Genomic DNA, 13,470 nt, shown 5'->3' with positions numbered 1-13,470 from the left:
GCTAATCAAATACAAGCTTACAACAAACATAGAAAGATAGATTGGAAAAACATAAATCATTGTTAATAGATCCATAAGAGTTCAATGACTCTGACACCCTGGTTTGTAAAAAAGTTTAAAAGAATTGATTTGGCCACATGTGTCACCAAAAGACACTTATTTTTTCGGTCAAGGGTCCTGAGAGAATTTCATGATGGGTGACCTTCCTGGAAGTGATTGTCGGAACTGTGCGAGTGAGGACAAAACACAGGAAAATATTATTTGTTGATTTGTAGGGTCGGTAAACATGTTTTTAAAGCCTCCTAGACGTAACAAACCGGCCAACGAATATGGGTGGGTCCACCGAGAATAGATGTAGGACCCACTTAGAAAGGTTGACCCATGGACTGAGAGTGGACATGGGCTTACTAAGCAAGGTGGTGGTTGAGGCGTTATAGAGATAGAGGCTACATCATGGTGTGTCAAAGACACTTCCACGAATACATTGGGAAATTTAACATTAGTTACTATCAAAAAAATTTGTGACGTTTGAAAAAGGTTTTTATTTTCATTGGTTGTCGGAGCAAGCTATTTTGAGATAGCGAAAAGACATGAATTTTTTCTCTCCACACATGAGGAGAGCAGAGCAGAAGTTCTCTCTATAGTGGAGAAGGTTGGACACAAGGTTATCTCCCCAAGGGAGGAAGGTGGAGGAGGTTGGACGCAAGGTTATCTCCCAAAGGGAGGAAGGCGGAGCCAAGATTCTCTCCATGGTAGTGGAGGTTGGACGCAAGGTTCTCTCCATAAGGGATGAGGGTGGAGCCGAGGTTTTCTCTATGGTGGTCATACATTATTGTGATGATACATCATTGATTAGTATATTATGTAATATATTTTTTATTCAAAATGTTTTTTGAGCCAACAATTTTAGTAATAAAAAAACTATGCAGAAGTGAAAGTAAAATAGTTGGTTTAATGTGTTCATATAGACATTTTCTAGGTGGTGATAATGAATATATTTGTAACATATAATATATTTAGGTGTAAAAAATACACTTTTGATAGTAACATACATAAAAGATTTGTAAATAGATATAAATCAGTGTATTATAACAAAAATAAAAATTTATAAATAACATACAACAAATTTTAATATATTTTTGTGAAATTTAATTTAATTTATAAAATTTTAAATCCGCACATCGGACGGGTCTTCATTTAGTAATAAAATAACAGAAGGAAAAAAGGCAAAAAAATTGAAACAAAAATAGCAAAAGGCCAATAGGGTCAAGTGTGGAGAAATGAACTTGGGTTTTGGGGTATCATACCAAGTTAATTACCAAATATGCATGAGCATGGAAATCTTTTCATATTTTATATATGTGCAATCTATTTTCATGCATTAAAGCAAAATTTAATTCTTTTAATTTAGTCAGTACGTAAGATGAGTGCACCATGCATGTCAAAGCGTACGTGTATTAAGTATTAACACAAGACGAACCCACTAACCCAATTGTGCATTCAAACCTCACGATTTCAGCTGTTGTGGATCTCGTTCCTATCTTGGTTCGATTATGTCATCTCATCCTTTCATCCCCACAATTCTTCAATCGCTTACGCCCCCTCATCAATATGATAATTAATAAACGAATAAAAAATACACTTGTTATGTAATTGCAAAGTCGTGTAAGATAAAACCTACTTCATCTAATTTCAACTGTGAAAATACAATATATACAACAAGTGAAAAATGTCCAACTACAAATACACAAGAAGTAAACAATATACTGTTATTCAATCTTTTAAACAAAAAAAGCATTGAGATTGTTAGAAACAATCGAATTGCATCAATCCAAATCTCAAAATATAAGAGACAAAAGTATGACAATAAATACGTTAAAACAAAGTTACAAAAAATTTAAAAAAAAAACAAAACAAAAAAACGAAAAATCACAAAAGCCACAACAGTCCTGGTAAGCATAGTAGTTGCTGGGGTCAGCAATTCGATTTTGATTAATCTAAAAACATTGGATATCCAAGAATCAGAATACTGAAATCCTTTTGGGTAAGTCAAGATTTTTATAATGGAATACAATGTTAAGGTATAGAGACACACAACACACTGATTTACACTTGGAACACCCCTTCTAAGCCTTATTTTTGTGGCTTCGAAGTTTACAACTGTATCAATATTCTAGAGTGCTCAACTTGGCTCGTGGCCTACTCCTAGAATATATATACACGACTTGAGAAACTCTAGAAGGCGAATCTCCAAGTATCAAGGGATAAGGAAACTATTTACTCTCAAGCTTATCTTTTCCTTATTTGTTGTAGAGAATATTCTTCATATCTCCAAAGATAAGGAAACTGTTTACTGCTCAAGCTTATCCTTTCCTTATTTGTCGTAGAGAATATTCTTCATATCTCCAAGACCAATCTCGTCTCTATCTTCATGCCAAGTCATCAACTTTCCTCGACATATCATCACATCCACTCATGTCTTGCCACGTCAGCTCACACATCCATGTCAGCAACTCGGACGCATGTGATCTGATGCAGCTTCCTGATTGGCACAACGCTCTGTTCGGTATAACGACTTGTTCCTCACAGCGAGTTGTTCCAGAATCTGCATTTACAATCTCCTCCTTTTTGACTGAGTTTGATACTCAAGCATCTCTCTGGTTCATCCTGAAAAGACACTCCAACAAACACAAGCCAAAAACAGAACAAGCAACAACTAGACAAAACAACAGTCATTATCTAGCAAAATCAATCAACAACGTGTTCAAACAGAACTATGATTAAGAACCTAATAATCAGAAACCCCAATGGGCTGCAGCGGAAATCATGTTCTTAATAGCTCTCTAATCAGACTTAATCAATTGGCATATTTTCAAACATTAACAACCTAAGATCAACCAATTAATCAATTAAGTCTCCCCCATAAATGATTCTCCCCCTAAACCAAGTAGCTAAAAGGATTCTCCCCCATAAGCACATAACTCCTTATCATTAGGCGTTTATTAGAATTATATCAAAAACCAGAACCAGAATCATTCTCCCCCAGCTTGAGTGATCAACTAAGTCAAAAACAGACATATGTATCACAACAGTATACTGAGTTATGGGATTCACTTACCTGCTAACAGTGCTTCGCATCCTTAAGCACTTTGATGATCAGTCTCGTCGCCTATTGAAACAACTTCATGTTTGTAGGCATTTTGACTCTCCTTGCAACCACAACTGGATGTTGGGCAATAGGACGCTGATAGTCGAGAATTCGAACAGCAAGTAGCTCTTTGATCGAATCACAATGTGAATGTGACCATACACAAGCTTTGCAGGAAAAAAAACAGCCCCTTGTGTATCATGTTCTACACTTTCAAATCTCTGCTTCACTGTAGATAACCTTCATTCTTGCATCTAAACCAGTTTCTTTGAATGATTCGACATAGAGTCTTGTTGCCCTTACCTAATCAGATGAGCTAAGCACATATCACTTCTCTAATTCGTCATCTGTAGGGAACTCAAACATATTATCATCTATTAACTCAACTATCATCAGTCTCACATGTCTAACCACAAGATGACATCTTCTCTAGATTCACTTGTAGAAGACAAAACAGACCCTTGCTTTGGAGATAGTGACCCGTGGTGAAACTTGTTGAACATTTTACCATCGATATAGACTACAATATATACGCCAAACAGTTGGTAGACCATAGATACTGGCTTTGTAGCACAGTCCAACTTTCGGTAACAGTCCCTTGCGTCAAATACTTGGATCAAAGATGAACTCAAATGAACACCCACTTGTTGTACAGACATGATAGTCACATAACACCTTATAAGCACAGTCTTCTGTCTAGGAACTCTCATCAGCCTCTCGAAGATGTAGCTTTATTTATTCCTTTGCATCATAGAACCGACATTATACTCATTTATCGATTGAGACCCAATATCAGTCATTCGATTCGCCTTCAGACACATGACAACTCAGCAGCAATCCTCTAAAGCACTTTCACAACCCACATAATTAGATGAACACGCAGCTCTCTGATCCTACTTCCATGATCAATCCATCACTCAAGATGTCAGACCCTTGATCCATTGCTGCTCTCTGGAGTTTACCTCTTAGAGAGTCATGATCAGTCCTATGAGCTGAAACAAATAAGCTTAAACCTGAAACACGTAATACACACATCAGTGCACACTTGTTGAAAACATACAAACATTTATCATCAACAATATTTACAATCAGCCTCGTGTTTCAGCAACCAATCATATGAATTTAACTACAAAACATTGATTTTACAACACATTTTTCTTTTCAGCCTTTTATATACAACCTCAGACATCCAAACATAGTTAATCACAGGAAGTGAGGGAACCAGAAAAGCAATAGACCATCAAAAGCACTTTTATATTAATTTTTACTTCTTAAAGTAAGAGGCTTTCATACCTTGAGATATGTTTTGTGATGTTTGTCAACCACTTGTTCAGGACTTCACCAGAAACTACCACAATTCACCAGAAACTACCACAACCTATTGTGAATCTTCAAAGAACAGCTCTATGATCAGTGGCTAGTCTTTTGCTCTGGCATGCCTTTGATTCTAATGGTTCACCATCAACGTGAAGTAGGCAACTGAAATTTCCTTTGGAGAGAGTGCATTGACAGGAGTGTATCAAGTCATTTTTTTTTTTTTGACTTTGCATGATATGAACGATCTTCTGCTGAATCTCTTGATTTCTATCACCGATATCACTTGACTTCTCAACCGCGGATATTTGTGCATTCCCTTGTTATTATTCTTCAGGGCTCTGTTGGAGACGTACCAGCCACATTACTCTGTTTATTTTTAATTACAAACAACTGGTACTTCTTTTAGAATGGAATGCATATTACTGGCACTCCTCAGCTCTTTGACCTCCTCCTTCACGACAATGTTTTACGAGATCCCCAATATGAATTGGCATGACAAACAACTGTTTTCCACTGACTTTTTGTTTGGACAGAGTGTTGATCTTTTATACATTCTAGGAATTCCATGGCCTGTTCTGATGCATGTCCCTGTATCTGATCAACAAAAATCACAAAACATATTAGATCTCACAAACACCAATGACTTTTCTCATAATCATGTGTTGATCCAAGTCCAATGGTTTTGTAAACAAATCAGCAATTTGCAAATCAGTGCTCTAATGTTCTATTGCTATCAGTTTCTCCACAACTACTCTATGAATAAACTGATATTCAGGGTCCTGTAATTTCATTTTAGTATATGATACATGATCTACAACAATATTAGCAAACAAACAATTATCACACAAAATTGAAGCATAGTCTAAGAATGTACCGTACGCTGTTCTCAATTGTTTGATCCTCATTAGGTGATTGAAACAGGTTCCCAAGGCATTAACCTCAGATTCAACAACTGAACAAGGTACCTTAACAAGCTTCTGAACATAGCAGAAAAACAGCTTTGTTCCCAGAAGACAATAGCCACCAGATCCTTCACGGTGATTCAGAAAGCGGTATCACTTCAAGTTTCTGCTAGCTCACTTTGTCAATATTAACCCTATGTTGCATGTTCTTTTGAAATACTTGACAATCCTTTCAGCTTGCATGTACATAACAAATATCTGGTTTGCAGATACAACACATCTTCAGACGACTGATCAGCCCACCGTACCAGTTACAATTTACACAATCTCTTGAATCATCTTCTAAGATAGAACATTTCAACTCTCATAGGTGTGACTTCATCTTCACTTCTTTGTTACTCACATGCACTGATCAAACCTTTGGCATACTCGCATTAGTATATGAATACCTCAAAATCTTACAGTTTCTAGTAAACAGTCTTCTGAAGAAGTTATTCCTAGCAATCCTGCTAACATCCATCTGATACAACATGAAGTTATGCACACAGACAATCCCTTATCAGGTTTCTGATTACCTTGTGTTGATGTGAAGGTGTTGCGTCTAGCAAACTCTCCTTAGAGCTTTGTACGCCCCCTCATGCCTTGTTCTCCACAACTTGTCCACGTTTGTCTCTTCTGTTCTTGAAGACCCACAAACAATTGAGTTCGTTAAGCATAATGATTTTATCAGCCAAAGCTCTGACTTGCCACACCATTAACTGCCTCCGAACAACTCTGTGTAGTAGCAGCAGACACAACAACTCTGCCCTCCTGAATCCTTCCAGCAGCTTCTTGATGGATGTGATTCTCATAGTTTATTGACTGCTGCAGCTTACACTTAACAACAACTAGTTAATGCACTCCTTCTGAGATCATGTCTCTAATCATAGAACACTGTTGATTGAAATCTTTTGCTTGCAGTGTGGACGAGTTCCATATATAACAGCCATTATCAGAGCGCTGACCTTCGACTCGAATATTGTCTTGCTCATCAACCGCCTGACATCCTTTCTTGGTGAAAGTAACATCCTCATCACACAACACGAGATGCACCTTTCCCTCTGATTTTACCTTCAGTTTCATCCCCAAAAGTAACTTTGTCAGTTGAGCCTTCTTCAAAGCTGTGTAGCCTTCCTTGATTCCCAGTCATGTGCCTTGAACAACCACTATCAAAGAACCAATGCTTCAATACAACAATATGTTCATCATCAACAGTGTGCACAACACAACAGTTCATGTCACGCTTCTTGATGTTTGCTCGCTTGTATCTTCGAATATCTTTGTGACACTCCTTCAGATGCGTGAGTGGTATAGTACAATCCAGACACTTGAAACAGACAACTTTGTTGAGGCTCTGACTTGCATAGTAACAACAACATGTTCTTTTGTTCAGATATTCGACACTCCACAGTCTTGCCCCAACTTCTAACACAGTTAACATATCATTCTTCTTTAAAAAGACTTGATTGCCTCTTCTTCCAACCTTGTGGAATTTCTTCTGGCATATGAGTTGACTTACGCGATTCTTAAATCTGTAGCAATCAACCTTAATATGATCAATCACACCACAATACCAATTATGCAATTTCTCTCTCAGCAGGTTCACAACAGTCATCTGTTTAGTCTTCTGCAGGTTGAACTCAGACACTCGTTTGACAGCATCACCTTTGTTTTGTAGTCTTCTGACCATATATAGACCCGTTCACTACACTCATGTCACCACTTAAGTTTCCTCCATGGTTGCTCATATCACAGTTTGAAATCATAGTACCTTTGTGAGTGATCAGCCGCTTGTCCAGTCTCAACAGATAAGCAAGCCACTTCATCATTAGACTTCAAAACAGACTTCTGATTCTTATCATATTCTTTGGGAAAATCTATATCACTCCATGCCAGACAAGATTTTATATGACCACAACCTTGACGGTTGTAACACTTCAACACACTTCTTTTTTTTAAGTGTAGAGCATCCTGATTTGAAGTGTCCAAAACCTTGATATTCAGAACCCTGAGATTCTTTTTCTCCATCAGATTCAGATGATGAAGATTAATGCTGGCGTTGTACACCCTTCAGCCTTCTGAACTGCTTCTTGATCAGTATTTCCTTATTACCTTGAACAGACGTCTGAGTTTCTACAGTCTTCAGAGTGAATGATTCCTCAGCCTTCTGATCGTTCTTTCTCATCTGTAGTTCATCTGTCTCTTATCCTTGTGTACAACTTCCTGACAGGATGACAGGATGGTGATACATCATATTTTTCCTTCTTCACCCTTCTGGTTTCCTCAAAGAAGGCTTCCAAACGATCCCAAGCTTCTTTCGCCGACATACACTCTTGAACCATCACGAACAGATCCATCGACAAGCAGCTGAAAATAGTAGATAACGCTTCAGTGTTCTGTTTTCTCTTTAACTTCTCCTCAGCTTACAGGGCTTTATTATTCTCCTCTCATGTTCGTAAGTGTTGGAAGTGACCATCCATCTTCAACAGCGAACCAGGCTTCCATATCACAACTCTGAATCATCTGTCTGATTTATGCTTTCCAATCATCATAATGCTCAGCGTCAAGCATCAGCAGATTGTTCTCATCAATGAGCTGTTGTGGATTCTCCATACTTCATCTCAAGATCTCACCTGTTGAAAAGATAAAAAATTCTTTTATCAGGCTTCTGCTCTGATACCAATTGTTAAGGTATAGAGACACACAACACACTGATTTACACTTGGAAAGCGCCAAGCCAATGCTTTTCTCTTCAATCTTATTAACAAAATTTATCTCTTACAATGATACAATTTTGTCTCGGCCCTTACTCAACCTATTCTACCCAATAGGATTGATCCCGACTAAGAATGAATCTGAGACTCTCTCTTTTCTATCTAACACAACACCTTGTGTAGATCTAAGAGAGTAAAATCAACCCTCTCTCTTTTCTATCTAAACTCTCACCAGTATAGATCTAAGAGAAAGAAAAACAATTCTCTGCGCACTTAATCACCACCCTGATTAACGTCACAGAGAACTGGGAACACCCCTTCTAAGCCTTATCTTTGTGGCTTCAAAGTTTACAACTGTATCAATATTCTAGAGTGCTCAACTTGGCTCGTGGCCTACTCCTAGAATATATATACACGACTTGAGAAACTCTAGAAGGCGAATCTCCAAGTATCAAGGGATAAGGAAACTATTTGCTCTCAAGCTTATCTTTTCCTTATTTGTTGTAGAGAATATTCTTCATATCTCCAAGGATAAGGAAACTGTTTATTGCTCAAGCTTATCTTTTCCTTATTTGTCGTGGAGAATATTCTTCATATCTCGAAGACCAATCTCGTCTCTATCTTCAATGCCAAGTCATCAACTTTCCTCGACATATCATCACATGCACTCATGTCTTGCCACGTCAGCTCACACATCCATGTCAGTAACTCGGGCACCTGTGATCTGATGCAGCTTCCTGATTGGCACAACGCTCTGTTCGGTACAACGACTTGTTCCTCACAGCGAGTTGTTCTAGAATCTGCATTTACATACAAATGTCAAAGTGAAAACATATTTTCAGTTAAAGGAGTTTTATGCCAGATCTACTTCAGATCTAAACTAAACTAAACTCATCTTACCGGCATATTGTCTACGAACGTCGCCATGATCAATCTATCAGTCAGCGGAGGAGAGCACTGGGAGAGCATTGAACGCCCGAGAACCCTATATTAAAAGTCTTTGAAAATCAAATATATACATTAGAGCATTTCCAATGGTCCTCTATTTTTGCGTGTAAACTCTATTATAAAGCAATTTTTGCTCCAATTCATCTCTATTTTCACCTCTATAATAGAAATTGCTATTTTTTTCTCTATATATATAGAGGAACTCTATTTTTTCCTCTATAAATAGAGTTGAACTATTTTATTTGCAAAGTAGTCCTCTTAATCTTTAACTTCTTTTATTTATGACCAAAATAAATAAAATAAGTATTTTTAAGAACTAATAATAAAAATTTAAGTATAAATATTTATTCTAGAATATTGAGACTACTATTTGCAAAAGATAATTTATATAAATAATAAAATTTATTTTTCATTCATTCCATAATAATTATTTTAATACAACAAAAACTAATAACTTAATAATGTGGGGAAAATACAGAAATGCTGATGGTTAAAAATCTAGTATCTTTTATAATTTTGTATGATGTGATGCTTTTTATAATAATAAATGCTTAATTTAAATAAAAATAATAATTTTATGAAAATGTTATAAAATTTAAAGTAAAGTGGATTAGTTAGCAATTTTTATAAATAAAAGTTGTTAATTGTAAAATAAAAACAGTATCTGTTTGGAATATTTTTTTTTAGAGGAAAAAAGAGGGAAAACTATTGGAGATGGTATTATGAGGGGAAAAAAATGATATCAGTTGAAAAAAATAAAATAGAAGGACTAAGAGGCTTTTGAACAACGTATCCATTTTATCATCTATATATATATACTAAATATTCTTGGAGTTTTTTTTTTATAGTGCAAATAGTATTTAAGAAATTTATTGATATATTGTTGTCTTTTTCAAGACGAAAAAATGTCATTTCCTAAACAAAAATTTCTTTTTTTGTACTCCCTCTGTCCCTAGTATACTGATGTTTAGAAGTTTTTATACATTTTAATAAAACAATGATTACTAATTTTAAATACATTATCTTCTCTCACTAAAACAATTATGAATGAGTTAAAATAATTGTTATCCTTATTTGATTATTTGAATAATTACTACAATTGATATTATTAGACATTAATACCTTTAGTGAAAAAAAATTTAGATTAATTTGTAATGATATTATATTTTGTAATGATATAGACTACAGTTAATGTTGTGTACTTTTGAATTAATATAATATAGAGATAGGGATGCATGCAGCTCTTGATAAAATATAATGGCATCATTAACATTTTTCTTTTATGAAATCGAAAATAAATTTTGAAATCTGAACTGTTTATATCTTGTAGTATTGTATTTTATGTATACCATTCTATTTTATAAAATATATTATGTGGTCAAAATAGATAAATAAAAAAATATTATTGTATGAGTCTGGATATTAAATAAAAGACTTAAAAAGAATTCAAAGGAACATAAAGGAAATAATATATTTTCTAACATTTTTTAAGATTGTAATGAATTCTATCTACAGTAAAACCTCTATAAATTAATAATGTGGGGACTTTGAGATTTTATTAATTTATAGTGATATTAATTTATAGAAATATTTTTGCAAAATACAATATTATTCACTACATTAACTTTTAAAATATTTCTAGATGTAAATTTGGAATTTTTTCCTTAAAATCATATCCTTTTTAGAATTTTTCTTTATATAAAATTCCTTATGCTTTGATATAACATATTCAATTATGTTAACATTCATATTTCTATAGAACCTGTGTCTTTATTTGTAGACACGAACGTGAACGTACGAGCTATTCTCGTCTACTAGTTTTTTTTTTTACACAAAATCTTAGCTATGGCTTCTAATCTAAAAGGTGTTGCAAAAGCAACCATGACAGACCAAATACGCAAAGAGCTATGTGAGTACAAAAGAGATCATACCAAATGTACTCAAAAAGAGTTGCAATTGTGGATTCAAGAAAAATTTCAAATTCAAGTTAGCCAAGGTACAATCTCAAACACACTCAAAAGATCAGATGAATATCTTTCCACCAATCTGGAATCCAGAAAAGATATCAAACGTCACAAACCAGCAAAATATCCAGAGATGGAGAAAGTTCTTTTTGAATGGTTTCTTCAATACCAAGATTGTGTGAATATGACCGGAGAACTAATTTTAGAGAAGGCAAAAGTGACTATGAAACTTGTATACCCGGAACAAGATTTTGAGCACCAATTTTCTCAAGGCTGGCTTGAAAAATTCAAATTACGACACGGTATCAAGTCGTTTCGTCGGTTTGGAGAAAGCGGTTCAGTTGATGTTGAAGACATGGAAAAGAAGCTGGAAGCTATAAGAGGAAAAATAGATAAGTTTTCTAAGAAAGATGTTTTTAATATGGATGAAACTGGTTTGTTTTATAGGTTACAAGCTGATCATTCTCTTGCTACAAAACAACTTGAAGGCAAAAAACAAGACAAATAAAGGTTAACCGTTGTTATTTGCTGTAACGAGGATGGGTCTGAAAAAATTCCCTTATGGATTATTGGAAAATATGCGAAGCCGCGCTGCTTCAAGAATGTCAACATGAATAGCTTGAATTGTCATTATCGAGCCAAAAAAAGAGCTTGGATGACAAGTGTTATTTTTGAAGAATATATTCACTGGTTTGATCAGATAATGCATGGTAGAAGGGTTTTGTTTGTGGTAGATAATTGCCCAGCACATCCAAGAAATATTGAAGGATTACATAATGTTGAGTTGTTTTTCTTGCCACCTAACATGACGTCAAAAATCCAACCTTGTGATGCTGGAATAATAAGAGCTTTTAAAATGCATTATCGAAGAAGATTTTACCGTGAGGTTTTAGAAGGATATGAGTTGGGACAATCTGATCCAGCTAAGATCAATGTTTTGCATGCTATCAATTTTGCGGTCTCTGCTTGGACAACTAATGTTCATGGAGAGACAATAGCAAATTTTTTTCGACATTGTAAAATTCGTTCAAGGGATGCCGTATCAAGGAATTCAGAAGAGGAATCAGTTTGTGAAGATGGTATGCAGGAACTTGAAGTGGTGATTAATAATCTTGGTTATCGAAATAAAATGGATGTCAATAGTCTACTCGACTATCCAGGTGAAAATGATGCATGCTCAGAAGTTCAGAGTTTAGAAGAGATTGTGGCTTCTGTCATTAATGTTGATGAAGAAGCTGAAGACGATAATATGGAACCTTGGAGCCAATTACACGTAAGGAAGCAATTATCGCGTCTAGAACTCTTCACAACTTTTGGATGCAAATCGAGAAGACAACACCAGGAGTTTTTGATGCAATAAGGAAAATCAGAGATGAACTCCAACGAGATTCATATTTTACAAAATTGTCTTAGTATTTATGCCTATGATTTATGATTATTAATTTATGATATTATTGGGACCATATTTTATAAGGAGATTTCGAAAAAATTATTATCTTATTATCTTATCGAATATTGTTAATTTTTACACTGGCCCGACTTGGGACCAGCAAAATTTATTAATTTATAGTGTTTATTAATTTATAGAGTATTAATTTATAGAGGTTTTACTGTATATGGAATGCTCGGAATTGATATGACCAACTTTAGATCTCGATTCTCGAAGAGATGTACAGATTATGTATTAGTATTTTTTTTTGTCCATTTTTTAATGCATGCAATGATCATTCTCGACAATGAGATTAACTTTAATTTAACAAGATTGGTTGAATGATTTGGAGTGTTAGAGTGAAAAAAATAACAAAACAAGCAAGGCATGGTCGACAAAGGTGATGTCCGCAATCTGTTTCAACGCACGGTGACACTCCACATAATTTACATTCAGCCTACATATGCAAAAATGTTAAGAGAGAAAGAAAAAAATAACAAAAGAAGAACTTCACTATATCAGATATGATTCATACAAGAACTAGATTGAAGTATTCAAGTCTTGCAGGAAGAGCTCGACTCAAACAAGCAGCAATTCTTCGTTTTCTCCTCAAGTCCTTCACAAGTACCTCCTCATCCCATCGGTATTGGATGAGAAGGAATAAAGCAACATCATGATTCAAGTCGAATTATTCAGCAACTGAGAGAACAGAGTTGCCAAGTCTCTCGCAACCAACCTGGAACAGAGAAATAAGAAGAACTTTAGTAATCAACAAATCATCCGATAAAGAAAGAACGAATCAAGACGAGGCAGAACAACAAATCGAGTCTTATAAATACAAAAATCTAGAAAGATCGGACTAAGACAAGGCAGTACAAATCAGATCTAGTTAATCAAATAGTAATCAACAAATCATCTGATAAAGAAAGAACAAATCAAGACGAGGCAGGACAACAAATCGAGTCTTATAAATAAGAAAACCTAGAAAGATCGGACCAAGACGAGGCAG

The 13,470-nt window shown here is 35.1% G+C and overlaps 1 pseudogene; it reads left to right on the top strand.

The window, feature by feature from the left end:
- Positions 1 to 10,913: 10,913 nt before the first annotated feature.
- On the top strand, positions 10,914 to 12,445 carry LOC104767726 (CENP-B homolog protein 2-like; annotated as a pseudogene).
- The last annotated feature ends 1,025 nt before the right edge of the window (positions 12,446 to 13,470 follow it).

This window comes from Camelina sativa, chromosome 7, assembly GCF_030686135.1.
Source record: "Camelina sativa cultivar CO46 ecotype springtype chromosome 7, ASM3068613v1".
NCBI lineage: Eukaryota > Viridiplantae > Streptophyta > Magnoliopsida > Brassicales > Brassicaceae > Camelina > Camelina sativa.
Note: the sequence above shows the minus strand (reverse complement) of the source record. Positions and strands in the feature narration are given on the sequence as shown.